The sequence below is a fragment of the Eulemur rufifrons genome, chromosome 8 (assembly GCF_041146395.1).
Source record: "Eulemur rufifrons isolate Redbay chromosome 8, OSU_ERuf_1, whole genome shotgun sequence".
Classification (NCBI taxonomy): Eukaryota; Metazoa; Chordata; class Mammalia; order Primates; family Lemuridae; genus Eulemur; species Eulemur rufifrons.
In genome coordinates, this window is record NC_090990.1 from 6,334,302 (window position 1) to 6,357,924 (window position 23,623).

The following is a 23,623-nucleotide window of genomic DNA, read 5'->3' on the forward strand; positions in this document are numbered from 1 at the left end:
AAATTTTAGGAATGCAATTAATTACCTGTTGTTGTGTCTGCTTTAATTATTGTCGTGTTTTCTATGCACTTTATACAACTTAATAAACAGTTGGGGAAACAAGACCTTGGTGGGGCCAAGGCTCAAGAGAAGCTGTGCTCTGCCCCCAGCCCGGGGAAGCAGTGTTTCCGCTGTGATTCATGATCAAATCCATTCATTCTTTCATCCTGTCAGCTGGTCATTGATTCATTCTCTCAGTCCCTCATTCATTCCGATATTCATTTACTCATTCATTCATTCACTTACCCAGGGAATACTTATTTGCCTCGCCATGTGACCAGCTCCAGGACAGGTGCCAGGAAGCAGTGGTAAACAAAACAACAAGGTCGTTGCCTTAGAAGAGCAATCTGGTTGGGGGACAGACAATAAACACATGTGATGCTTCCAGAAAGCTCAGATAGTCAGGGAAGACTTCTTGGAGGAGAAATTTAAACTCACCTCCTGATTTGTTCATTTATTCATCCATTTAGGTAGAGCAGGCTCTGTTCCTGGAGAGGGCAGGTGATGGAAGCCCAGCCCTGAGGAGCCAAGACCTGGGGAGCAAGAAAACCAGCAGCGCAGTTAGTACAAGGCGATGGGAAGCACGGTGGTGGGGGAGTGAACCAGGCGAGGTGAGAGCTCGGGGAAATGGCCGGGGAGGTCCGTTTTGGGCGAAGGCACAGAGCATGTCTTCCCGGACCGTGGAAGGTGAGTAATCTGAGCTTCCAGAGGCCAGCTCAGGAGCTGTGCGTCAGCTTCTTCTAAGAAACCAGCAAGTCCCTGTGATAAGTACCGTGCACAGTGGAAGGGGTCGAGGAGGAGGAGGAGGTCTGGTGACTAAGCCCTCCTGGTTCCCAGTCCCCCTGGGCTGACTTTTAATTCTTGCCTTACACTAGAAGGGGGCTTGGTAAGGCTGGGCCTTGTTGAAGGAGCGGAAGTTTCTCAATCGGAGAAGGACGCTCCAAGACAAGCCCCACCGTGTGCAGAGGCAGGGGGGAGTCGGAACGTTTGGCAAGCAGGAGAGGCCTGGCATCATGGCAGGGGCTAGTGCCCAGGCCCCACAGGTGGGAGATGAGGTGGCTGGATCACAGATGGCCATGGGGGCAGCGCTGAGGAGGAATCTGAGCCAAGTCCTGAACACACTCGGGAGCCATCGATGGTCTGTGAGCTGGGGAGGCACCTGTCAGAACCGAGTATCCCATGCTTGTTTATAAATGTGTTTTGGGAACATGGTAATAAGCTAGCCATGACCTCGGCCTGTACAGAGCCAATGACTCCAAAAGGGAAGCTGATGGCTCCAAGGTCAGGGCCAGATCGGGTAGTAAGGGCTGTCAGGGTGATCATCCCACGTGCCCAGGAGCCCAGAGGAGTGGGTTAGGCTCTGCAAAGAAAAATTAAAAGCCAATAACATCTGGTATTTATCAAGCCCTGCCTCCTCGCCAGGTGCTTCCCATTCGTTATCCCATTAATAATAATAACAGTAGGAGCAGCAGCGTAATAGCTAACACTTATTTTGTGCCAGCTCCTTTCTGTTCTAGGTGCTCTTACCCCTATTAATTCCTTTAATCTTCACAACAGCCCTATGCGGTGGATATTATCATCATTATCCCCATTTGACAGATAAGGATATGGAGGCTTCTCCAGGGAATAAGAGATCAAACCAGGATACGAACTCAGACCTTCCCGATTCCACTGCTGGGGCTGGCTTCGCGCTGCCCTGTAAGGGCTGGGCGGGGGGCAGGGGCAGAGGGTCCCTGCAAGAGCCGCAGCCTGGAGTGGTCCTGGCCCGTCCTCTCCCCTCGGGCAGCCTCGGGTTGCCGCATTCTCCCACTGCCGATTGAGGCTGGTGTTTTATGAACCCAGAACCGCAGCAAGATTCTCCTATTAATTTATTGGTATTGCTAATTAAACATCATATTCGCAAATGTAAATTTCCTAATGGCCTCCCTTCCATTTCCAAGTTTCCTAAAAGAGCCTTCTTGTTATGGTTATCAGTGGAAACCAATTACATCTCACCGATGGGTGGGCTGTGGCTGGCTCAGGGGTCACTGGGTCTGGGGGTGATGAGGGGCCTCTGGACAGGGTCTGGCTGGGGCCCTTCTGGACCACAGGGAGAAGGGGGACAAGGGAATGGTGGGGAGGAGGAGGCAGAGCAGGCCCAGCCCTGAGCTCTTTGGCATCAGCCACCTTCTCCTGACTTGCCCTCGTCAGGGAGGGGCTCTCCCGGCCCTGGCGTGGCTGCTGGCCTGGCCTGTGGCTGTTTGCGAGGCTGTGGCAGGGAGACCAGGACGAGAGAAGCCATGAAGGAGCCAGTGTCAGTGCTTGGAGGGACCTTAGAGGTTTTGAGTCTAACCCCTCGTTTGAAAATAGAGAAACGAAGGCACGGGGCGGGGGCAGGGGCGGGGGCGGGGAGGAACTGACTGGCCCAGGGCCACAGAGTCAGTCGCCAGAGGAGTTGGGACTTGTCTGCTTCTGATCACTTTGAGAGCCTGATGCTAGGAGTCCCCGTACTCCAGATAAATGTATGCAGGAAACGCATAATTGCAGGGACCCTGCTCTGTACCATGGCAACCCCCACCCCGATTCAGTCATTGCCGAGAATTTACAAGCAACGGCTCTAGGATCAGGAAGTACCACTGCCGAACCCACAGCCAGCGAGTTCTCTGCCTCTCTGGACCTCAGTCTCCTCATCTGTAAAATGGGGACAATGGTCTGTCCCTCCCAGGGCTGCGGGATTATTTGACAAAGCACGAGAGTGCTCCGTAAGGAGCGGCTGATGTCAGGATGGGCCTCGTGGTGTCAGAGCCCAGCCTGCTTCTAACCCAGTGGGCAGAGGGCTCTGACTCTTCCTGGGCCAGGTAGCCAGGCGGGAGGGGGAGGCAGCACAGGCCTGGGGCTCTGCCTCATCTTTACACACACGTCGTCTCCCTCATCCTCCCCAGCTGACTTACAGACCGAGGTTAGCGACTTGCCCGGTCTGAGATTCCCCCCTAGGGATGGGGGTGGGGGAGTCCTCTCTGACACCACGGTCTGGGCTGACACCTGCTCTGCTCTGCCTTTGCTGAGCACCAGCGTGAGACAAAGAGCAAACGCTGGACCATCTGCCAGGAGTTCGAGTCCCTGCTCTGCGGCTTCTTTGCCGGGAGGCCTTGAGCAATCCAGACCTCGGGTCCCCTCAGAGACACGGCAGAGGGGACTGGAGGTCTCTGCTGGCCTAAGGCGCCAGAATGTACTGAGGCCAGCACTGTCCTTTCTGCTCAGATGTCCACAGGCCCTGCAAAGAAGGGCAGGAAAGGGAACTTCTGGGGGAAACTGAGTCAGAGGGCCAGGGCATTGGCAAGGAGTCTGAGGATAAGGAAGACCCTCCCCATGCCCTTGTCCCCAGGACCTCTGGGAAACCTGGGGAGTGGGGCTGGTGGGGAGGGGTGGGGAGCGAGGGGGCTGGTGGGGAGGGGTGGGGCGCGAGGGGGCCGCCCAGAGGCCAGGGAGCGCCCCGCCCTCCGCAGCCCACGCTCCCTTTGCGCACCAGCATCTTTAGGGGACCAGCGGGTAATCTGAGTGTTTTTGTTGCTGCTTGGGAATCTCCATTAAGGAAAGTTTTAAAAATACACTCTACTGTTGTTTATTATTAATGGCGGTAACACCGGGAGGGAGGCCGCTCGTCCGCTCCCATCGTCCGGGCTCCTAATGTGCCGGGCTGAGCCGCCAGACCAGGAGCCCGTCAGGCAGGGCTCACCATGTGGTTTAGGGCCTGAGGGCGTCCAGACTTCCAAAAATTTTTTTTTACTGTGGTAAAATACACAGAACATATGGCATTAAGCACACTCACAATGTTATGCAGCTATCTAGTTCCAGAACTTTCTCATCACCCCAGAAGGAAACCTCATACCCATTAGGCAGTCACTCCCCATCTTCCCCTCCCCCAAACCCCTGACAACCACTAATCTGCTCTCTGTCCCTATGGACGTGCCCGTTTGGGATGTTTCCTACAAATGCAGTCCGCACTCTGCAGTCTTTTGTGCCCGGCCTCTTGCATCCAGCATGAAGTTTCCAGGGTTCACTCAGTTGCACTATGTATCCGTACCTCAGTCCTTTTTATGGCCGAAGACTATTCCACTGGCCACATTTTGTTTATCCAGCCGTCGGCGGATGGGCATTGGGGTCGTTTCCACCTTCCGGCTCCCGTGGACAGCACCGCGAGGTGTCCGGGTCTCGAGCGTGCGGTTATCCGGATCCCGGGTAGGGGCAGGGCTGGATGCGGTGCACAGCTGCAAACAGCAGGCATGAAGATGCCCTACGCTGGGCATGACAGTGTCTAGCTCAGCGGCCCCAGGGACCACTCGGTCCCGTTAGGTAGGTGGGCTCCCACAGGCCCTTGTCCAGCACCCAGTCCTGAGCTCCCGGGAAACTGTCCGCAGCTGGAAGGTGCAGGCTCCTTGGGGCGGGAGGAAGAGGGGCTGGGAGGCACCCTCCCGAGGTGTGACCATGCTGGGAGGGTGGGGGCTGGCTGAGATGACCTTCTGAGGGCCCATCTCATCGTGGGCTGTCCCAAAGGCCTGTGGCAGAACCTCTGTGCCTAGATCACAGAACACAGAATGTCAGAGAAGGATAAGGCCTTGCTGTTGCTCTGTTCAAGTGCCCCACCCAGGGGCATTTTAGAGTTGGGGAAACTGAGGCCAGGAAAGAGAAGCGACCTCTTCATTAGTGTTGCCGTCGGCAATGCCTTCATAGGTACAGTTGACTGGCACTTTCCACGGGCTTGGCCGTGTGTTCAGCATGAGCTCCCTTAAGCCACACAACTGAGTGAGGGGCTCTCATATTCTCACCCCGTTTTACAGGTGAGAATGTGAAGGTTCAGAGAAGTGAGCCCACTATATAAAATGTGGGAAAGGGACAGAAATTCTCAGGTGTCCCCAAGGGGAATCAGAGGTTTTCTAGCTAGATCTGCACCACTACGGCCAGTGACAACTGTCCTCAAGGTCAGCCCTGAGTTATCCTCCCCTGGGGGGCTCAGCACCCCTGCGCCCTCCTGCTGGGATCGCTATCCCTCAGCCCATCTCCAAGGCAGAGGCTGGGCTTCTTGGGGAGGTGGCATAGAACATGGCAAGAGCACAGACGTGGGTACAAATCCCAACTCCACTCCTTACAAACTGAGCCTCAGTGTGCCCATCTGTAAAAGGGGGAGTCTGGCCAACACCCGCTGCAGAGGGTTGCTTTAAGAGTTAAATGGGTTGATGCATCTACGAGGCTTGCACAGAGCTTGGTGCACAATGAGTGCTCCAAAAATGTAGCCCAAGCAAGCTCACGTGGCTCTGCCCAGGGCCTCCCCCCGGCCCCCCCACCAGGTCCTGGATCAGAAGAGCTGGGCCTCCCGACAGACAGGAGATCAGGAGCCTGGCGCTGTCCCCTGGGATCTGCAGCTGAGAAGGAGCGGCGCTCACGGTGTCCCCGGGATAATCGGAGAGGACACCACCTTAATTCCACCTCCATCAGACCTCCGCCAGAAGACACGACCCTTTCACCTCATCAATATTCAAGAGCTTAACAAAAAAAGCTATAACTAGGGAAGTCAGAAATAATGGAATGCAGTATTGATTATTTTATGGTGCGATTAGGGGTAATTACATCTCTCAAATTTTATTTTAATGTTACTTTCTACTACTTTTAGCCTTTTAAAATTATCCCAAACATCCCCATTTAATGGAACACACATGCCTTCAATTTCAATGTGAAATACTTTTTTTCTGCTAAAGTGTGACCTCAATATATTTGAAAACATAAATTACACTATGTATAAACCATAAAAAATGAATGATGAATTTAATTCTGGTGAAGCGTGAGGGAACGAGGAGGCGGCTGGTGGAGGTGCTGTTTATCCAGTGCGGAGGGGACGGCAGGGACCAGAGGGATGCCTGACCTTCAGGGGCCCCGGAACAGGGCCCAGCGCTCCGGAGGACACAGGCCAGGGAGGGACTCGGAGGCTGTGCCTGCCCAGTGCCCTCCCTCCCCTCGGGTGAGCTCTGGGCCAGCTCCTCCGTCCTCCGTCCCTGGGGAGCGAGTTTCCAAGGCTAGAGCCTCCCAGCCTCACTCTGCCCAGAATAGGTAGCGTGGTGTGGTCGCTGATGCGCTGTAGCTCCCTTTCCTGGGTTCCACTGGACAGATGAGCAAGCCAAGGCTGCAGGGACTGGGCTGAAGGAGCGTGGCACGCGGGGGCTGCAGACCCAGGAGGGGGACCCTGCAGCCCAGGAGCTTCTGCTGTCGAGAAGACAGCCTGCTGTAACTCCCCGTGTCCCATGTGGACATCACCGTGCCCGTGTGGACGTCATGGCAGTGAGCAGAGTGGTAAGAACATGGACTCTGGGGCCAGACAGCCCTGGCTTCCAAACTTGGCCAACCTCTAGGAGAGCTAGAGGCTTCTCTAGCACAGAGAAGCTGGAGAATGTTACACTGGTTCCTCTCTCCCTGTCTTGACACACCCCTTGCCCAGGGTCCGTGCTGGGGGTGGGTGGGGGATTTAGAACCCAGGAATGTGGGTTTTCAAAACATGGGTAGGAATTTCTCCTGAGCCCTCCGGGCACGGCCTCCAAGCCTCACTTCTGGGCTTTCCTGGTGTCTGCACTCCCTTCCTCTTTCCTCTCGGGTGACTGGCAGCTCATTATTTGGGGACTCTGCCCTCGGTCTCATCATGAGTCCTGGCAGGGCAGGGGCCGCCTCTCCTTGTTCACGGTTGTGCCTCCAGCACCTGCACGTGGGAGGAGCTCAGGAATATTGTATGAATGAAATATGCTCTTCGACTGGTGACCTCAGAGTTGCTAATTTCAACCGTCAATCCTCAGCCCTCCTTCAACCCATCAGCAGCACTGGCTGCTGGGCGCCTCTTCCTCCTCCGGGAGACACCGTCTTGCCTCGGTTTCCTGGGCAGCCAGGCTCGGCTTTCCCCCAACCTCCCCGCCTGCTCCCTCACCTCAGAAGTTCGCGCTGGGGCCTCTCCTTTGCCACATTCACTCCCAGCGTGACCATCCCGCTCACAGCTTTAACGACCTTCTAATCCAACCGTAGTGCAAACCTCCTAAGGCAATTAAAATTTTTTTTTGGTAGCCACATTTTTAAAAAGTGAAATTAATTTAAATATTCTATTTTATCTGAGTATAGTGTATTCGAATTATTATCCTTTCAGCTGTGATCAATAGCAAAAATCATTAATGAGCCATTTTACTTTTGTTTCATCCTAAGCCTTTGAAATCCAATGTGTATTTTACACTGAACAGCACATCTCAACTGGGAGAGCTGCATCTCTAGTGCTCGGAACCATGCGCGGGGCCGGCTACAGTGACTGTTCCCAAAGCCTCATCTCCAGCCCAGCTCTCTCTTTTCTGATCTCAAACTCCAACGTCCAAAGCTGAGCTCCCTATCTTTCCTCCTCCCCTCCATGAATTATCATTATTGCTGTTCTATCTTCAAAATACGTCCAGAGTCCCACCACTTCCTGCCTCTCCACCGCTGCCCGGCTGGTGCAAGCCACCAACTCCTCCCACCTGGATACGTGCAATCGCCTCCTCCCTGGTCTCCCCATGTCTACTCTTGCCCTTCCCCCTACCACCTGTGCTCTACCCAGATCTCAGAGTGGCCTAGTTAAAGCCTAAATTGGCTCCTGTCACACCTCTGCTCACAACCTTCTAATACCTCCCATGTCCCTCGGGGTGAAAGTTCAAGTTCCTAATTAGAGCCAACCCAAGCACTGTAGTCCCAGTGACTCGGGAGGCTGAGATAGGAGGATCACTTGAGCCCAGGAGTTCAGGACTGTAGTGCTCATGATCACGCCTGTGAATAGCCACTGCACTCCCACCTGGGCAACATAATGAGACCCCATCTCTTTAACAAAAAAAAAAAGGTAGTTCAAACAAACACATTTTGGGGCCTCAGGGCCTTTGCCCTGAGCCGCCTTAGCCGCCTCAGGGCCTCCCTTAGCCGCCTACAAGGTCTTTTTTATTAAAATTGCCATGTCTCTCCCCATCCTTCTCTACCCCCTCCTTTTCTTTCCTCTCCATAGCACTCATAACTTTCTAATACTTTATATAATTTATGTATTTATTTTGTTGATTTTGTGGGGCACTGACTGCCTCCCCCGCCAGAATATCAGCTCCATGAGGTCAGGAATTTTTGTCCTCTTGTCTGTTTCGTTCACTGCCCCACCCCAACGTCCACATGGATAGTGCTGTCCTGTGTTAGGCATTCATAAATATTTGATGAACAAATGAATAACTATGCCCCTCCCAAATGGACAGCCATTTGAACCGAGACCACTTACTGAATTCTGCTTATCTGAAATGTAATATGGACTTGTACCTGTCCATTGATCAATTTATCTATCGCATTCCTAAATTGTTCTATTTTAATTACTATGGCTCTATCTATATAATATGTTTTGCCAACTGTTAGGGGCTATTCTCCTTTGAAAATGTTTTTTTCGATATTATTATGCACATTCTTTTTCATACGAACTCAACAAGTGGACTATCATGTTTGATAAACATTTATGTTGGGAACTTCATTGAGATTATATTTGATTTATTAATTAAAGAAGATGAATTTATTTTATTTTAATATTGTTATCCCATCTGAAATATCTCTCTCTATTTACTTTTATTTTAAGGCCAGCTTACATGCTGTGCCTGTAATAAGTCCTTTATTTTATTTTATGTTTTTAGAGCTGGGATCTTGCTCTGTCACCCAGGCTGGAGTGCAGTGGCTATTTACAAGTGTGATCATAGCTCACTGCAGTCTTGAACTCCTGAGCTCAAGCAATCCTCCTGCCTCCTAAGTAGCTGTGTACTACTTGCTACAACAGCTGTGTGCCACCATGCTCAGCTCTGCGTTTCTTTTTTTAAATAATGTTTTATAAAAATATCAGAGGATCCAGGCACAATGGCACATCCCTGTAGTCCCAGCTACTAGGGAGGCTAAGCAGGGAGGATCACTTAAGCCCAGGAGTTTGAGTTCAGCTTGAGCAACATAGCAAGACCCCATCTCTATTTTTTTTTTTTTTTTTTTAATGCGACAGAGTCTTGCTCTGTTGCCCAGGCTAGAGTGCCATGGTGTCATCATAGCTCACAGCAACCTCAAACTCCTGGGCTCAAGAAATGCTCCTGCCTCAGCCTCCTAAGCAGCTGGGACTACAGGCATGTGCAACCACACCCGGCTAACTTTTTCTATTTTTTAATAGAGACATGGTCTCTCTCTTGCTCAGGCTGGTCTTGAACTCCTGACCTCAAACAATCCTCCCACCTCAGCCTCCCAGAGTGCTAGGATTACAAGCATGAGCCACTGTGCCCAGCCAAGACACTGTCTCTAAAATAAAAAAAAAAAAAATCACAACCTTGGGCAGGAAAAGCAAGATACAACCCAGGAGTCAAAGAGAAAAAGAGTGTTATACTTTTTTACATCGAAATTTAGCATTTCTGTGTGACAAAAGACCAGCAACAGGCTATGAGAAAAATGATTCATATCTAGAATGTATAAAAACATTAGGAAATGGACTAAAGATATACACACATTTCACAGATGACAAAATGAAATGGCCAATAATCAAATGAAAAAAATTCACACTCATTAGTAATCAGATAAATGAAAATTAAAATAATGGTATAAGTTGGGGTTTTGTTTTTTTTTTTTTTGTCTGACAAATTGGAAAAAGTTAAGAAGACTGATAACATGTAGCATTGGTAAAGATGCAGTTAAACAGGCACTCTCACACAACGCTGGTTAGCATGTACATGAGTTAACTTTCTGGAGAACAATTTGTTAATATTGATTGAAGGTAAAAATTTGACCCAGGAATTCCACTTCTGGGGCTCTCTTTTTTGGAAAGACTCGTTTGAGTGAGCAAAAATGTGTGTAAGAATGTTTATTACCTTGTCTTTTTGTAATAGAAAATATTTTCGAAAAAACAAAAAGGTCCCTCAATCAGACCTTGGATGTATACCTAGAGCACAGCCACACTGTGAAACCCTGGACAGCTACTAAACATAGTGAGTAGATCTACAGAGTTCTGTAAAGATCACTGAAAGTTCTCCAAAGCATACTGTCAAGTGCAAAGAAGTAGGAACAACAAATATGATGTGATAAAAGATAAGATATTTGAAAAATGGGCAAAGAATTCGAACAGACATTTCTCCAAAGAAGCTACACAAATGTCCAATAATCACGTGAAAAAATGCTCATCAGGCACTAGGGAAATGCAAATCAAAGCGACCAGATCCCCACTCCACACTCACTGGGATGGCTATAATCAAAAAGACAGATAGGAGCAAGTGCTGGTGAGGATGTGGAGAAATGGGAGACTTACAGACCTGTTGGGACTGTAACATGGTACAGCCTCTTTGGCAAACGATCTGGCACTTCCTCAAAATGCTAAACATCCAGTTACCATATGACCCAACAATTCTAATTCTAGGTGTATACCCAAGAGAAATGAAAACATGTCCACACAAAAACTTGCACATGAATGTTTATAACAGCAATTATTCATCACAGCCTAAAAGTAAAAACAACCCAGATGACCATCAACTGATGAATGGATAAGTAAAATGTGGTATGTCCATACAATGGAATATTATTTGGCAATATAAACGAACGAATACTGATACATGCTACAACATGGGTGAACCCTGAAAACATCTTTAAGTCAAAAAGCAATACATGAGAGATGTATGATTGTACATTCCATTTGTAAGAAATATCCAGAATAGGCCAGTCCACAGAGACAGAAAGTAGACTAGTGCTTGTCAAGGGCTGGGGACATTAAAGGGAATGAGGACTGACTGCTAATGGTCACGGGGACTTTTCGGGTGGGGGGGTGATGAAATGTTCTAAAATCGGTGTGGCGATGGCTGCACAACTCTGCATTTGTTAGAATTTTACACTTTACAGAGCTGAATTGTATGGTATGTAAATTACATCCCAATAAAGCTTTTGAAAAAATTTCAGTAGATTTAGGGGATACAAGTTTTTTGACACATGGATGAATTGCATTGTGGTGAAGTCAGGGCTTTCAGTGTACCTGCCACCCGAGTAGTGTATGGTGTATCCAATCAGTGATTTTTGATCCTTTAACCCCCTCCCACTCTCCCCCTTCTGAGTCTCCAAAGTCTATCCCTCTGTATGGCCGATAAAGCTGTTTTTAAAAAAGATAATTAAGATGCTTGCATTGGATCCTTTCTCATTGGTTAGTCACAGTCCAGGGACTGGAATCTCACCAGCCAATCCAAGCGCTCCTTCTGTCAGTCTCCTGTAGAATCCACGGCGAGCGATCCGCGATGAACCAAGTGTCAAAATGTTCAGTGAATCTGGTCGGGTGGTCGGATCCTTCCTTTGCGGCAGGCTCCCACACGGCTCAGCTCAGCAGTTACTGATCTAGTCTTTACCTAAAATCTTGCTATTTTGATCACTGCGAATTTTTTTTGCATTAATTTTGCTTTTCAAAAATATTGCATTAAAGTGTTATTTATCTTGATCTCCGAGGATTGTGAACACCCCCTCAAGTGCCTCATTCGCCCATCTTGCAGGTCCCCCGCCCTGGGTCACATGAGTCGTGACCCTGGCCTTGGCCTTGTCCCTAAAGGAGCCACCCGCCACTCCCAGGCTGCACTGAGGCCAGAGGGCCGGAGGGCTCCAGAGGCCCAGAGGCCACAGCCTCCAGCCCTGGACGGCTGCCTGCCGGGTCCTCGCGAGAGCCCTGGAGAGACAGAGAAGGAGCGACGGTGAGAATGAGTACCTCAGCCACGGAGGGACAGGGGAGCGGGTCCCCAAACCAGAAGAGGGGCGGAAAGAGCGAGGGGAGAGGAGGCGAGCGTCAGGGCCGAGCAAGGAGGGGGCCGAGGAGCGGGCGGCAGTGGGCGCGGGTCCCACGGCGGCCCCTCCCGGCGTCGCGCCCGCCCACCCCGGCGCGGGAGGCCCGCGCGGCCGTCGGAGGCGCCCGGGGCGGGGCGCGCTCGGGCGGGGAGGGGGCTCCGGCCGCCGCCGCCTGATGCGTATCGATCGGGCGCCCGGGGTCGGCGCGGGGGCACCAGCTGCCGGCGGGCGGGGCGACCGCACATTAGCGCGGCGGGGACCACTCCCCGGAACGCGGGCCGGGCAGCCCATTAGACGCCCGGGCCGGCGGGGCGACCCCCGCGCGGGCGGGGCGAGGCTGGCTCCAAGCAGGCGGCCCCTGCGGCGGCGGGTGGGCTGCGGCCGGGCTGGGCGCGGGGGTCCGACCCGACGGCCCCTCGGAAGCTCCAGCTTGCCCGGGGCCCAGCGCTGCCCTCCAGCCTGCAGGCCCGCGCACGCGGTGTGCCCTCTGGCAGGGTCGCCCTCTGCCCACCGCTGCCTGCCAAGGCCCCCCCCCCGGGCCCTCCCTGTGCCCCCAGACCCGGCTGGGTGCTGCCTTTGCACGTCCTCAACAGACCCCCCGAACAGCCCCACGAACGCGACCGCCTCTGCCTTTGGTAACTGGGATCACGGCCTGATCTCCCGAGTGTTTCGCGGGCCCTTTGGGGGCTGCGCCCTGCCTCACGGCTTCCCCTGTCCCGGCACCGCCCCCAGCGCACCGGAACACATGCAGCGGAGGAATAAACGTAACAGCTACTCAGAAGGCAAGACCTGTGGAGCCCACGGGGACGTTCGACAGGGAGATCTTGGCTCCCTCCTTTGCTCCGGGAGCATGAGTGTCGGGTAGACTTAGGGCTGAATTCTAGCTCTGCCACTTAATAGTCGGGTGACCTTGGGCAAGTTACTTAACTTCTCTGGCCTCTGTTGCCCCCTCTGCCCCTTCACCAAGTCCTGGCTGGGAAAGGGCGGTGTGTATCCTAATTGCTGCCCTGGCGAGAGACCCCCGGAGGTCAGTACTCACACTGGGGAAGGGACTGGAACTCCGTAAGAAGAAGGGGGCTGCAGAGGACATGAAGTCCCCAGTGGGTTGTGGGGCATACAGGAAACAGGCCATCCTCACAGTGGCCACCGCTGGCAGTGGACCCTGGAAGGGGGACCCTGAGGGGCAGTTTGGCAACGCGGCTCCTCCCATCCAGGCCAGCATCTCCCCGACCCCAGACCCATCCTCTCACCTGCTCCTGGACAGCAGTGGGGCTCCACAGAAGGCGCAGGAACTTCCCCTGGCCTCAGCTCTGCCCCACCAGCCTCACCTCTCCCCTCACCCTACCTGCCCTCCAGCCCCCACCCTATTCCCAGCAGCGCCTGAGCTCACGGTGCTGGGTCCTCCCACCCTCTCTGGGACCCATTCTGCTCAACTGATGCCTCTGGGCCTGGGCACAGGTAGGGAAGCCTGATGGTCAGTTCACAGCCCTCGGTTTGCTGGTCCCTGGTGGTCACTCTGCCCACCTTGGAACCCTTTCCTTACTGGCTGGTCCTCCCCTTCTTCCCGCTCCTCCCAGCCTCCTCTCTGACTTCTTTTTCCCTGTCCCCATTCTAAACACGGGAGGGTCTTCTGACTCTTCTCCACATACCCTCCCTCCGCCATCCCTCTAAGCCCCAACTCTTTAAACACCAAGTGTGTGCCGACAATTCCCAAATGTTTATCTGCCGTTCACACCTCTCCCCGGAGCCCCAGGTGTGCCCATACGTCTGTCTACCCCACATTGTCACATCTGTCTACTCCACATCTGCACGTGGAGAACAGGCAGGGCTGCCCCTTGCAAGTCAGGAGAAAGTGACTTCTTTCAGTGGAAAAACAAAAAACTTGTTAAAACTTGGTACTACATAGTACTCCATCCGACCGCAGGAAAGCTGGGCAGGAGAAAGGCGGGCCAGGCAGCCCAGACTGGCCCTTGCGCCAAGGGGGGGGGCGGGGAGGGGCACTGGCTCTGGGGTTTAATCAGTAACATTCAGCGTAAAGTCATCTGAATGACAGTTCCATAAATCAAACTTCTTGTTAAATCTGTGGCAGGACCATCTGCATCCCGTGGAAGCAGTGAGGCTGCTGGAGCATGGCTGTGCCCCCCACCTGCCCCCTCAGCTTGGCCTGGGTCTGTCAAGGAGGGGCTTTCCTGGGGGCGGCAGTCCCGGCCAGGCACGCACTTATATCCACACTCTTGCTCACTTATAGCCAAGTGCTAAGGCAACAGTCACACTCTGAATACTCCCTCTACCACCCCTACCCTGTGATGCAGCTGAGGCAGGTTTACAGTTGAGTAGGAGAGGAAATCAGTCTTCCAAAAGAGGCTGGAAAGAAGAGGAGCAACTTCAGGGGACACCCTGCTTGTGACTGCAACAGAGCACAGTCCTTCACATGTGTGGAGAATCTAGAAGTTAGACAAGTCTGTGATTAGAATGAAACGCCCTTGATATGCTGCCCTTGTACAGTGTACAACCTGTGCAACCTTACAAGGCAGTCCTGCTAATAGGCACCTGTATTAGTAAAGATAGGATAATTTATGCTGTGGTAACAAGCAACATCAAAATCTCAGTGTCTTAGAACAACAAAGATTTGTTTCTTTCTGGTGATATGTGTCCAGGACATGTGGGCAAGACACTGTCCTTCATGAGTCACTTAGAAACCCAGGCTGATGGAGGTTTCACCTCAGCACATGCTCCTGAGATGACAGCAGCAGGGAAACAGCAGAGCTACAGGTAATCAAATGCCCTGGCCCAGAAGTTACGCGTCTCACTCCCGCCTACAACTCTCTGGCCGGGGCTGGTCTAATGGCCACGTCTAACTTCAGTGTGGCAAGCGGTACCATCCTCCTGTGTGTCCAACAGAGAACAGGATACCGAGCGAGCAGGGACGTCTGCCTCAGCACCCCAAACTTAACGCATTCAAACCAAATCCCCCCACAATCTCCACAGCTGTGCTAATGGTGCGGTGTCTGCCAGGGCTCAGGCTCCAGACTCGGAGGCATCCCGGATTCCTCTTTATTCATCCCACAGTCAGATGATTTGCAAACCCTGTCCCCCCCACCAGCCTGGGCCGAGCCAGATCATCTCCAGCCTCAACCATCACAGTGGACTCCTCAAGTCCACCTTCACCCTCGACGGAGAGTCTCCCCCCAGCGGGCAGAGGGATCCTGTTAGACATAAGCCAAATCACATCTCTGCTCCGCTCAAAACCCTCCATGGCTCCCACTTGCTTCAGAGAAAAGCCAAAGTCCTCACAGTGGCCCTCAGAGCCCCTCACCTCCCCCATCATCCCTCTGACCTCACCTCCACCCAGCCTCTGCCTCTCGCCCTACTCCAGCTCCACTGGCCTCCTTGCTCCTCTTGGACAGTCAGTCTGCTCGGCCCCAGGGCCTTTGCACACGCAGGTCCCTCTGCCTGGAGTGCTATTCCGCCAGAGCTCTGCAGAGCTCCCCCTCACCTCCTTCAAGACTTCACTCCGCTGTCTCTTTCTCCAGGAACCCTTCCCTGACCTTCCTATTTTTGGTTGCACACCCACCCCTGCACTCCCTCTACTTCTTTCCTGTTGCATCCTTTTGCCAGGAGACTTACCACCTTCTAACAGTCTACAGATCTTACTTATCGTTTTCACTGTCTGTTGCCCCAACTAGAATGTAGGGCAGAGCTTTGTTGTTGTTGTTGTTATTGTTTTGTGGGTTTTTTAAATATTTTTGAGACAAGGTCTTCTGTCACCCAGGCTGGAGTGCAGTGTCGTGATCATAACTCATTGTAACCTCTAACTCCTGGGCTCAAGCAATGCTCCCACTTCAACTTCCTGAGTAGCTGGGACTACAGGCATGTACCACCATGCCTGGCTAATTTTTCTTATTTTTGGAAGAGACAGGGTCTCGCTATGTTTCCCAGGCTGGTCTCAAACTCCTAGCCTCAAGCGATCCTCCTGCCTCACCCTCCCAAAGTGCTGGGATTACAGGCATGAGCCACCATGCCCAGCCTAGGGTAGAAATTTTTATCTGTTTGGTTCACTGCTGTATACTTATCATCTGTAACAGTGCCTGGCACTATAGTAGGTGCTCAGTAAATATTGTTGAGTGAATGAACAAACCAAAGCATGGCACAGTGGCTAAGAACTCAGGCTCTGGGACCAGACTGCTGGTTCAAAGACTAGCCTTGTCACTTACTATGTGTTTTGGGACAATTCACTTAGCTTCCCTGACCCTCTCAGTTTGCTAATCTGTACAATGGGAACAAGAATAGTATCTATCACATGGAGGTGTAAATTTCAGTGAGCTGATGTACATAAAGCTGTCTGTACAGTGCCTGGCAAAGAAATGCTTGGTATATGTTGGCTATTACTATTTTAAAATTTTGACCCTATAATCCTGCTTCTCTCCACTTGCAATAAAGAAATAGAGATTGTTCTGATTATGGGCAAAGATTTACATATAATAGTGTTCTTCACAATGTTCTTTTAATAGTAAAAAGTTGGAAGCAATCTAAATTTCTAAGATGGGATTTGTTAAATAAAATATGGTACACCCTTTGAAGGAATACCAGACAGCCATTAAAATTCAAGTTCTCAAAGAATATTTAATGGCATGGGAGAACGTCCAGAGCATAATGCTAAGTGAAAAAGTAGGATATAATTTTTTTTTTTTTTTTGAAAGACAAAGTCTCACTCTTTTGCCCAGGCTGGAGTGAAATGTCGCAATCATGGCTCACTGCAACCTCAAACTCCTGGGCTCAAGGGATCCTCCTGCCTCAGCCTCTCAGGTAGCTGGGACTACAGGTGCACACCACTGTGCCCAGCTAATTTTTTAATTAATTAATTTATTTTTTGTAGAGACAGGGTCTCTCTGTGTTGCCCAGGCTGGTCTTAAACTCCTGTGTTCAAGTGATCCTCTTGCCTCAGTTGCTGGAGTTGCTGGGATTATAGGCGAGAGCCACTGTACCCCGCTTAATTCTTGAGTAGCGGATATTTGGCTGTTTGTTTTATTATTATTCTTTAAACTGTACATGTACTCTTTAGCATGTATTAAGTAATTCATAAAAATGCAGAAAAAAGGGTACAAAACTATCTGATCCCAATTCAGATGTATATATTTTCATGCACTCCCCCTGCCCCTAACACAGTCACCGAAACAAATACTGGGAAGAAATAGACCCATGTGTTAACAGTGGTTCCTTCTGGGCGGTGAGAGACAAGGATTCAAACATTCTTTTCAATTCTTTATTCTATTATATTTTCCAGATTTCTTACGAGGAACTTGGACACTTCAATGCTTTAAAAATCAGGAAAAAGAGCATGTTTAAAGATTTAGGTCAGCGTTTCCCAAATGCTAGCTCCCACAGCCTGTTCGTAGGTGACCGAAACGAAGATTCCCGGGGATCAGGTAAGTCCGGCAAAGGTCAGGTAAAGGAACACAAGTTAGAGCACAAGCTGTGGCCGGGCCGTGGCCGCAGACATTTAGAAAGTCTCTTTTGCTCTTTGACCCAGCATTGGTTGGCAGGAGTACAGCCGGAACTGTCACCACAGGAGGCATTGTGCTTCCAGCAGGCTCCCAAGGAAAAGTCTTACAAGCAACAGTGGTAGCTGTTGGAGCCTCTCCAAAGGGAAGAGTCAAGACCTTCAACCAGCGAGTGTGAAAGTTGGGGATGGAGTTCTTCTCCCAGAGCACGGAGGCACCAAAGTACTTCTAGACAATAAGGATTCTTTCTTTTCTTTCTTTCTTTCTTTTTTTTTTTTTTTAAGATTTTCTTTACATCCCTGAATTTTTAAAGCAGTAAGTAGTAGAGAAAGAAGAGACTTCAGCATCCAACCCAAATTGTCAACCAAGAAGTTAGGTGGGTTTCTTGCTTCATCTTTGAGGTTTTAGATGAAGAGACGCACGGGGAAGGGGCACACCTCCCTCTAGGAACCTCCGCGTATTCAGCTATCCAGAAGCCAGCGAGGATTGTTTCTTATTTGGAGATAGTGACATTCTTGGAAAGTACATGGATTGAAATAAATCAGTTATTGAAACGGCGTCACGTGAAACCGCCCGTTCCACTAAAGTTCTGAAAGCTTTTGCCATGTAAAAAATTTCATCGTCTTTCGTTTATAATAAACTAATGATATCCAAACAGAGAAAGAGAGAGTTCAAGCAGTTTCACCTCTGCAGACCTTCTCAGAGCCTTTACAGTGGCACCTGTGATGGCTCTCTATAAGCATACTTCTTCCTCTTCCTCCTCCTCCTCCTCCCCCCAACTCTGAAGCCCTCCTGCCCATTCCCTGCTATACAAGTCCTCCAGGATTCTCAGTCCAGGCAGAAGTCAGTCATCCCCTTCTCAGGCAATGCTAGAAAGAGCTGCTTCTCCCCACGCACACCTGGGCCAGGCCCAAAAGCTTGGGGACAAATGTGACAAATGGGGAGGCATCCGGCCCATTTTTCTGGAGCATCCCGAGCTGACTCACCCAGGGTCTGAATCATCTCCCTTTCCTGGGTTTCGGCTGCTCTCTCTCCAGTTTGGGAACAGGAGGAAAGAAAACCCCTTTCCTTGAAGCCGCTGCTGTCTTTGTGCAGCCAGGCGAGGGAGGGGCTGCCCTGCGGGGAGGAGTCCTCCTGGAGTACAGGCGCCTGTCCGAGTGTTTCTGGTGCGTGTGTGTGTGTGTGTGTGTGTGTGTGTGCGCGCGCGCGCACGTATGTGTCTCTGGGCACACATTCCTATGGTCAGAGTTCCCGCCTTCACCTGTGTGTCCCTAGTGAGCTCTGCAGGCCTCTGGGCCCAGGCCATGGGGCAGGAGTCCCAGCCAGAACCTCGTCCTCTCCCATCCGTCCCCAGCCCCGGGAAGCGCTGTAAAACGCAGACCAGGCAAGGGAGGACTGAGGAGACCACCCCTCCCAACACTCCCGTGCTCCCTGGGGTGAGCCAGGCCAGCCACATCCTCTAAGGGGCTAACCAGGAGGCCCTTGAACGCTGCCAGGACCCCCAGAGCCCTGGACTCAGTGTGGGAGGCCCCATAAGGCCCTCCCTGTCTTCCCACGGCAGGAGCAGCAGGGAACACCTCTCGCCCTGCCCAGAGGGACCTGGCTTTGACTCAGCCACACGCAAATGGAGTGAGGATCCCCTGGCGGCCCCGGCTCCCCACCCCCACCCACGGGGCTGCTCTTCCCGCAAAATCAATCAACCTGCTGCTGCGTTTGTGGGAAGTGGGGGGCGGCAGGAGAGCTCACGGGGCACGGGGCACTCGCTCCCTTGCAGGGTGGCAGCCCTGTGCGGGTGTTGATCAGGGGCACTGGTGGGGGCCGCTGAAGCACTCCCTAGGGACCCCCGTCCTGAACTCTGCAGCTTCCCAGCTGGCCAAGCCAGGCTCAGGGCTGAGACTGAGAGGGTGGGCTGGTGGGAGTTACCCCAGGGGCACTGCCAAGGGTGCAGCAGAGCTGGCCGTGGAGACGGAGCAGCACCCTGCCTGCCCCCCACCCCCAGGGCTGGGGTGGAGGGAGCCAAGGAGGAGGGTGAGTGTGCAGGGGGAGGACTGAGATGGGTCTCGGTCTTGACTGTGGCTATGGGGCAGGATCCCGCCATTAGAGAGCCATTGCCCCTTCCCCAAGGAAGATGACCACTGTCCTCTGATTACATGAACATGTCCCGTGGCTGGGGAATGGAAGAGGTGCTGGCAGCTCTCCTGCACCCTCCACTGCCACTGTGACTGTCAATAAAGACAACAGTTAATGCCTCACATTTGCATAGGGCTTTAGCATGTAGAAAGTGTCTTATATGGGTGGGCAGGGGGGCAGGCTTTATTATTTTCATCCCCATTTTACAGATGAGAAAACTGAGGCTTGGAGAAGGCCAGTTTGAATGGATGAGCAAATGGCAACATGATGGGGCAGTTAGAGGCGCAGGGAGGAGGTGCTGGGTGTGTGGTAGGGGGGGTGAGGGGGTGCTGAAGTTGGGGGAAGGAGAACACTCTCCCGGTTGATGTGTTCTGCTGAGAAGAGCACTGGACTAGGAGTCCTGCAGCCTGGTAGAGCCCTGGCTCCTGTTCTGGCTTGCTGAGCAAGCCATGTCTCCTCCCTGGGCCTCTACTTCTCCTTCTGTAAAATGGAGTTAACAATCCCTGCCCTGCCCCGTGGGCATGTTGCAGGGAGCAAACCAGTGCTACCGGACGGGAAAGGGCTTTGGAAACTGCAAGGAGCTGCCAGCACGCAGGAGTCATCCTCCCACGTCTGCCTCCCAGCATCACCGCGCCGGGGGAGGCAACCCAGCTGGACCCCGGGGGTCTCGAAGCTGGAACTTTGCCCAACTCAGCGTTCTAGAGCCTCACATCTCTGGGCCCTCCTGTGAGCTGATGGAACCTGGGGAACAGAACCTGGCAGCCCAAGATCCACCAGGCGTCTCCTCCGCCCTCCCCAGTACTGGGACAGGGGGAGGGCATGGAGGAGGGGCAGGCCAGGCTGCCAATGTGAATATTAGCTGGTGTGAACTAATTTGATGGTGCTGATAAAGGCTGGACTGCCTCGGGCCCCTGAGCCCCACCCAGCCCCCCCACTCCGCCCCCGCCAATAACATCGAGGCTGAGCTGTCCAGGCTGAGCTGTCCCGGCTCGGCTCCCCATTCCCAGGTGATGAAATCCGGCTCGGTTGGGCTGGCTAGCGCTGCAGTTACCAAATCACTGTAATTGAGATTAATTTGGGGGCCGATTGGGTCAGCCCTCGAAGGCACCCATTAATTAGTGGGGGAGGCTCAAAGGCCCAACAGCTGGGCCCTGCACCCAGCAGGGGCAGGGGCCACTGGGGAGGGGGCACTGAGAGATGCCCAGGTGGGTGTGTCCCAGGCGAGGGGCAAGCTGGACAGTCCCCCGGCCCACCAGGCCCTGAGCTTTCCCTCCCACTCCCAGGCAGGGTCGGGGCGGGGGGCCTTCACCCAGGCAGCACTGGGTCTCCAAGGGGGGGGGGCGCTCAGAGGCTCCTTGGACATCAAACAACTCTTGCAAAACTTCTAGATGAGTTAAGTGCAAATGAATTTGAAACAGGCAATGAAGTTCCCTTTAGAGACACCTGGGCAGAAAAATGAAGGGAAAAGTGCCCCGGGGAGAGCTCATTTGGGGATTTTTTTTTTTTCCTGAACCCAAAACACACAAGAAAAAACAAACCCACCCGTCTACACCGGGTGCCAGAGGCGGGCAGGCACGCCCAGGCTCAGCACTGGGCTGGCAGCGAGCTGGGCACACGCGTGAGGACCGGGCACACGCGTGGGGTGGAGAGCAGCGCAGACGTGTGTGCAGAGCCGGGGTGCCGGGCACACACGTGTGGAGGTGGCACTGGCTCTGGGACAGCGTGGAGCCCCTGGGCACGGGAGGAGGAGGGCAATGGGGGGAGGGCACTCTCCAAATGGGGGTGTGGGGCGTCTGGGGCAGCAGAGCCCAGGCCCTGCCCCCCAGCGCCCCTGGCACCCCGTCACAGGAGTGCTCCTGGCCCCGGGCAGGGCCCTCCCAGCTGCCAGGCAGGTGAGGAGGCACGGTGAGGGCCTCTGGGCCTGAATGCCCCGCCCCGCTCACCCGACCTGCTCCGGTTAATTGCCCGGGTGTTTTATTTTTTCTCTGTGACTCTCACAGGGGGACAAAAGCAGCTTCTGAGTCACCAGGAACTGCCCCCACATCCACCCACTCTGGAGCCCTGCCCCTACCCCACCCCGAGAACCCAAGGACCCCGACGTAGCTGGGTTTGGCCCAGGGTGACTTTGGGGAGCCCTGGACCCTGCTGGGTCTGTGAGGTGTCCCTGCTGCTGACCAGCACCCCCAGGGGCCCCGGGCCTATGACCTCCCTGGGGCCCTAATGGAGCAGCCTCCTCACCGCGGTGCATTTGCAATTCATGGCTCCAGCCGAGATTGCATTAGGGCCCGGCTGTCACTCGTGATAAATGTCGCTTGTTTTCCAGAAAAAAACAGGCCCTGGATACAGAGTGACAGGGCCTCGGAGGCACTGGCCCTTCCCTGCTGGAGGCCCAGGCCACTGATGGCGTCCTCAGTGGTCTGTCAACAGCCTCAGAACTTCACTCCTTCAGGGACTTTCAAGGGTCCCAAAAGGGGGGAGGGAGGGAGAATCCCTGCGGCCCCTTCTGGTCACTAAGGTGTTCCCCAACACCTGTGGGAGGGACTCTGTTTAAGCAGCTCCACTTGACAGATGGGCTAACTGAGGTTTTCAGGAAGAGGGAGGTGGATGCAGGGGGTGGGCTGGAGGTGAACTGGAGAGGTCCCTGGGGGGGGGGGTCCAGGAGCCCAGGCGGGAGGCGATGGGAGGGGAGGGCAAGAGTCTCCCGCAGACTCACTCTCCCTCCTCGTCCTGCCCGCCGCCCAGGGACCCAGAGCTGCAGTCTGCCCAGCCCTTGCCCCAGCTCTGCCTTCCCTCTTCCTTGCAACCGCTTGCTGCCAGAAGACGGGAGCCCCCCAGGCCCGGGCTCTGGGCCGCGACTCCCGCCAGCCGCCAGCTCTGGGGAGGGCAGAGGGAGCGCCCCTTCCCATCCTGCCCAAGCCAGGCCACCGCCTGCTCAGGGCCACAGGTGGCTTAGCTGGAGGTCTCAGCTGGGGCCCCTCCCACAGGTCCCTGCCCCTCAGCTTCTCAAAGAGCCAGCGGTCCCCAGCCCGTTGGGACGGAGGAGGCTGGGTAGCGGTCCTCAGCCCGTTGGGACAGAGGAGCCTGGATAGCGGTCCCCAGCCCGTTGGGACAGAGGAGCCTGGATAGCGGTCCCCAGCCCGTTGGGACGGAGGAGGCTGGGTAGCGGTTCCCAGCCCGTTGGGACAGAGGAGCCTGGATAGCGGTCCCCAGCCCGTTGGGACAGAGGAGCCTGGATAGCGGTTCCCAGCCCATTGGGACGGAGGAGGCTGGGTAGCCCTCCACCGCAGCTCCCTCGTCCCCGAGTTTCCCAAATTTCATTGTGTTTCATCCCTGCTCCTGCCCTTGCCGTCTGGGAGCCACAACCTGGCAGAGCAGCAGACAGAAAAAAATAATGCCATCCACAAGGGTCGTGTCAGGCCCAGTCACTGGGAAAAGAACAGTGGCTCACCTGGGGGCGGCTTTTAGCTCGTGTCCTTTCACCTCTGTGGTTACACACAGTTTAAGCAGAAGCAGGTGAAAGAGTCACGCTAATCTCCTTATCGAAGATGAGGAAACTGAGGCAGAGGGCTCACAGCAAGAGGCAGCGGCTCTGTCCTCGGCTGTAAGCGCTGTTCCGTGCTCTGATGTGTCGTGTGCCTAGAACGACGGTGCCTGGGAGGTTGCCGGCGTTTGCTGAATGAGCGAATGATCAGCAGGAGACCGGAAGCTGTGGGCTGCCGGAGGCTGAGCCATGAGGCCTGGCACTCGGGCCCTTGACGCCCCCTCCAGCCTCCCTGCCTGCCCTCAGTCTGGGAACAGGCACCCCTGCCACAGTCCTACGCGTGTCCCTGTCGCAAAGCCAGCCGCCGGGTGGGGGCCTGGCCAAGGTGCCATGGCAGCCAGCTCCACAGCCCCGAGCCCACCCAAAGGGCCCAGGCAGTGCAGACCAGAAGGGAAAGAAACGTCCTTCCCCGGGGGTCTGGAGCCTGAGTCCGGCCCCAGGTGCGCCGTCCTTGTGTGCTGGGCACCAAGCTAGGTGGCCCTGTCTGTGTTGCTTCCTCTCTGTGGCCACGCACTGAGGCAGGTGCTGTCTTTCTGTTCATTTCACAGGTGTGATGAGACGTGAGCTGGGCCTGGAGCCCGTC